The sequence below is a fragment of the Carassius carassius genome, chromosome 26 (genome assembly GCF_963082965.1).
Source record: "Carassius carassius chromosome 26, fCarCar2.1, whole genome shotgun sequence".
In the NCBI taxonomy this organism is placed as follows: Eukaryota; Metazoa; Chordata; class Actinopteri; order Cypriniformes; family Cyprinidae; genus Carassius; species Carassius carassius.
In genome coordinates, this window is record NC_081780.1 from 10,984,196 (window position 1) to 10,990,195 (window position 6,000).

Consider the following 6,000-nt stretch of genomic DNA (forward strand, 5'->3'; position numbering starts at 1 on the left):
AGTGCTTCTGGTGAACATAAGATGTACAGGACAGCCTCATGCAAGCATCTACTGGCGGTTTTTAGTGCAGGGGTATATGTACAACTGTAAAAGAAAATCTTTGCTTATTATTAAACAATGTCTGTTGTTAATATCTAAACAGAGATATTCTTTTTCTAAGAACTGTTAATAGGGTTTAATAATGAAGTGTTGCATTGAAGATTATTTATCAAATCCTTTGAATAGAAATAAAATGTAACCAATTATATTTGCCCCATTTTCTTGTCTTGATTTCCCATTATGCAGTTTGCTTACTTGATCTGTAATATGTGCATACAGAGCTCAACATGTTTAACTCCCATGTTCTAATAATGTACTACAAGGCACATTCTGAATAATTATAATGCATTAATACCATTTAATACCCCATTTTAATGCATTATACATAAATTCTTTGACCAAAATTTCTTCTAAATGTCTCATTATGATATATAACCAAATATTGGATTTAATTTTTTATCATTTTGTTTTCTTTCAGTTAGGACTGGTTGGAACTGACTGATCGTAGGCTTCATTGATCTGAGCCCATGCACCTCAGTATTTTCTATGATTTTATTCTCTCAAGAGCTAAGGTGCATAAGCTCAGGCCTACAATCAATCACTTCCAAAAGGACATATAAAAGCTGTGCTAACTGAAAGAAAACAAGTTCACAAAAAGATACAGTCCAAGACTGGGTTATAATATACCATAATGAGAGATTTACAAGCAGTTTATAAAAGGTCGGTCATTTTGGACGGGGAACACCAAATTAGGATTTTTTTTTAGCACCGCAACAGTGTAACAATGAGTAATGGATTAAGCCAATATTTTTTGTTCACAAAAGTAGTTAACGGCAGTGAATGGGGGTAAAAAAAAAAAAGCAAGCCTGCATTTTATGCTACAGAGTGTTTCAGAAAGAAATAATTATAACAGCGCTCCAGTTCAGACTGTAATTGAATTAGTTCCAGTCCCTCCAGCGACTTCCACCAAGAGCTCTGCATTAATTACCAAATTCAATATCTGTATTCACGCCTCAACTTATTTCCATTTTACAAAGGTCAAATTACAAACACTTGTCTGAAATAATTACAAGTGCAGAGAAGCAAACATTTCGAGATATTAGGACAATTCTTGTGCCTCATTTACATACAATAATGTGAGCAAAACATAACACACCTAAAAGTTTGTTCCCTACAAACTAACACACGTTTTCATCATTAAAAGCAAGATGCATTGTACAAAAAGCCCATGCATGCTGCACGCATCTATTCATGCCTCTGCTTTTTTCCACAACAGGTGGTAGACATGGACTAAATGACTGAAAAAGCTTAAAAGCAGCTGAAGGCAGAACGGAACAGACAAAGCTCGCATTCACAGCATCTCTTTTAACACACCGCAGGAGGGTGTAATAAAGCAATACGCAGTTATGGGAGCGTGTCTCATAGAGACAAGGTCATGATAATATGGTTTGAGGAATAAAGATGTAAAAGCCGCTGGGTTTGTGAGCCACAAACAATGTGCAGTGGGTCAGGGTGTTCATTCATCTTGATTAGATGTGCCAACCTAATTACAAGCGGAGGAAACAGTAATTAGCACAAGTCTCACCTCGTTAATCACAAAAGACTTCTTCAGTCTATTTTTATCTGATTAATGGCTCTTTAAACATGGTGGGGGGAGGGGGTATTTATATTTGGGGTAATTGTACTCTGCTTGCTCGATCTAGTTTTATTTCACTGTAACCTCATTAGTTTTCATTGTTTAATGGAAGCTCTTGTCGTAGCTAATGTGTGTATCTTTACAATGAGATGACTGGAATAGGCTGCAAGGCTGATCTGATGTTTTCGAGGGTAGTAATGAACATTTTTTTTATGGCTACAGCATTTGTATACACATCAAAAGAGTGTCAATGCGAAATCCTGTTGTGTGCATTCATGACCAGTGGAAATCATTAAAAATGTTATATAATGTTAATTATAAACGCAACACTTTTTTTTTCTCCAAATTTTTCATGAACTCAGAGATCTAAGACTTCTTCTATGTACACAAAAGGCCTATTTCTCTCAAATATTGTTCACAAATCTGCCTAAATCTGTGTTAGTAAGCACTTCTCCTTTGTCGAGATAATCCATCCACCTCACAGGTGTGGCATATCATGATGCTGATTAGACAGCATGATTATTGCATAGGTGTGCCTTAGGCTGGCCACAATAAAAGGCCACTCTGAAATGTGCAGTTCTGCAGTATTGGGGGGTCTGAAAACCATTCAGTATCTGGTGTGACCACCATTTGCCTCATGTAGTGCAACACATCTCCTTCACATAGAGTTGATCAGGTTGTTGATTGTGGCCTGTGGAATGTCTTTGTCAAGTTGCTGGATATTGGCAGGAACTGGAACACACTGTCGTATACGCCTATCCAGAACATCCTAAACATGTCAATGGGTGACATGTCCAGTGAGTAATGCACCCATGTTCGTTTCCATACTATAACCCCACCACCATCATGGGCCACTCGATCCACAACGCTGACATCAACAAACCGCTCACCCACACGACGCCATACACGCTGTCTGCCATCTGCCCTGTACAGTGAAAACTGTGATTCATCCGTGAAAAGAACACCTCTCCAAAGTGCCAGACGCCATTGAATGTGAGCATTTGCCCACTCAAGTCAGTTACGACGACAAACTGCAGACAGGTCGAGACCCTGAAAATTCTTTGGTCATGCAAACTGATTGTTGCAGCAGCTGTCCAGGTGGCTGGTATCAGACGATCTTGGAGGTGAAGATGCTGGATGTGGAGGTCCTGCGCTGGTGTGGTTACATGTGGTCTGCGGTTGTGAGGCTGGTTGGATGTACTGCCAAATTCTCTGAAATGCCTTTGGAGACGCTTATGGTAAAGAAATGAACATTCAATTCACATGCACTGGTGGACATTCCAGCAGTCAGCATGCCAATTGCACGTTCCCTCAAAACTCGCGACATCTGTGACATTGTGCTGTGTGATAAAACTGCACATTTCAGAGTGGCCTTTTATTGTGGTCAGCCTAAGGCATACCTGTGCAATAATCATGCTGTCTAATCAGCATCTTGATATGACACACCTGTGAGGTGGATGGATTATCTTAAAGGAGAAGTGCTCACTAACACAGATTTAGACAGATTCGTGTGAAATGGGCCTTTTGTGTACATAGAAAAAGTCTTAGATCTCTGTGTTCAGCTCATGAAAATTGGGGGCAAAAACAAAAGTGTTGCATTTATAATTTTGTTCAGTGCACAATGAAAGTCAGCGGGGTCAAACAAACATTTTTTGATCCCATTTACTTTCATTGTATCGAGAAAAAAACACTGAGACATTTTCAAAATACCCTCTATAACTCATGCATGTATGCAACAGCATGATAGTGAATAATGACAGATATTACCTTTTTTAGCTGAACTATCCCTTTAAATGAACATGGGTTGATCCTATCCAGGTGCATTTTGACAAATTATTTTCATCAAAGCACTCTGTGTTAGACTTACCCATGCTGTGTTCCCTTTATAGAGGAGTCATTGTTGAAACAGATTCAGATTCAACTAAATAAACCATTGTACAATGAAAGATTGCAGCGGAGAAACATCTGGCAACAGCAGGCCGCCGGAGTGTTTGTCTACAGATGTGGAACAATTCCAGCTCAGATTTACAACAAAGACTACATGCAATATGCGGCGTAATGGCCCGGATCAAAGCCCCAAATTGAGGAGCTAAAGATTGCGAATCAGATTAACGACTCTCGCACAATACCGACAGCTGTTCGTAACGCGGAGAGCTAAAGATATTCCCTCAGATTAACAGCGATGACAATGCCAGCAGCTGCTGCTAGAGAGGATAATAACAATAGACGGGCGAGCCAATGAAGAAGAAGATGGAGAAAAAAACATGCTATCATGACAAAGGGGCTGACAGACTCAAACGCTTTACATCCCACAATCCCTGAGGATCAAACGGGCTTTGTATCAGCGCACCGCTCGGCACTTAACTCTTAGAGAGGGCTCCAAAACTAATCTTTCTGCTGCTGCCGTTGATTTTCACTAAGCAAATCCTGACTGTGACAGTTTTGTTACAGGCCTGCTGTCTGTGGAACAAAAATGATGGAGTGAACGCCATTGTCACAACTCTGAGAAGCAGCAAATCAGTCTCTGACAATATCAGTGTTCAGTTAAGCACTGTTGACAATAGGAAGCCACATGTGAGGTCTCCTTTGATAGAATTACGGTTGTTATCAATAGTTCAGTCAATTCATAAAGTTGTACTTACAGTATATCTGAAACATTATTAACACTACATATGTGGACCAACTGTCTTGGCCTAGTGTTTTTATTTTTTTTGCCATTATCAGACTAGCTTGTTTTTTTTTTAATTGTCTTATTCGCTATAAAATGATTTTTCAAAGTTGTAAATAAAACAACGATTATTGAGTAGCTACATTATAGAAGAAAATACTATTTTAGACATTATAATTTAAAAAAATACATTTAATTGAATACCTGCCGTTTCTTTGTAATTACTTGTAAAACGTAATTGCAGTTTCTGAGTGAAAAAAAGTTTCAAAGGAATTTTTTGTTCAGTGATTTACTTTTATGAACTCAGACATTGATAGTAAATTTCTAAATTATGAAGAAATGGCAAGAAAACAAATTAAATTACATAAATGAAATTGAATTAGAGAAACAGAAATAGTATTTTTTATGTAAATATATGCCCCCCCCCCCACACACACACTTTTTTTCTATCATCTTGGAGACTATCCATTGACTTCTGTTGTTTTTATACTGAGCTTGACCTTGTTGCATTATCATATCTTCATTACAAGATCATTTTGTATGCTAATTAAGTAATTTTCCTTGATGTAGGCGATTTCAGGTTTAACTGTGCTCGAGGGGACATTTGATTTACACTAAGATGGCAAAATCTGACCCAAACACACTAGAATATTAGACAAATGCCATTTTCTCCCCACACTCCACACGCAAATGCTCTGCACTCATAATTACACACCAGGAATCATGTGTTTGACCTTCAGTTCCTCATATTCCTAATGACATTACCTTTGGGGTCAGAGGTCATCAGAGGTCTGTGGGGTGTTGGTAATGTCGTGCAGGATCGATTTAAAAACATTTGGTTTAGTTTTTTTTTTGCTGTTTGTGTATTTTTAACTCCAGAGAAGCCTGAAGTCGTTTGTATTGCTGTCTGTAAAGGGCAAGTTTTTTATTTGTTGATGATTTATCTTTCTGTCTCAGTTATAATCAGTGTATCTTTCCAACTCAGATAGGTAGGGTAAAACTGGATGATGAAGAATGCTATAAACGTGTCTTTATTTAAAAGCAGACTATATTCTCATAAATCTAATAATGAAATTGATGTCGCATGTGTCTCTGCGCCACAAAAAAATGGCCAACAGATGGCATCAGTGTGCTGTCCATGGAGGGCCTCAAAGCATACATAAAATGATGAAAAGGCTTTCTGGTATATGATTTTCAGCTACAGTTACTGCAAGTTCTGCAATTCCTTATGTCCTATTAGTTATGTTAAAATGAGAAGCAGAATGGCAGTAGAACTGAGGTGAGTTTCTTCTATATAATCATGATAGAGCAAAAATAAAAGTAATGTTTGTATTTTACATTTTTATTATTTGTATTTATATAAGCAGTTGACAATGGAGTTCTGCAGTGTTTATTGCAGATTATATCTGATTTGTATGCAGTTTTTAAGACCTCATAAAATGGAGAAAATACATGCAATATTTGTAATTTAAAACATTAATTTGTTGCGCCACAAGCCCATCTAATTTAACATGAATTTATTTTACAATAACATTCATTATGACATAAAATATCAATCCTATTTTATCTGTCAATTCTTTTTTATTTGATTTATTATTTTGGAGGCAACATTATGCAAGCTTTTTATAATTATTTTGTTAAAGACGATACTAAATCA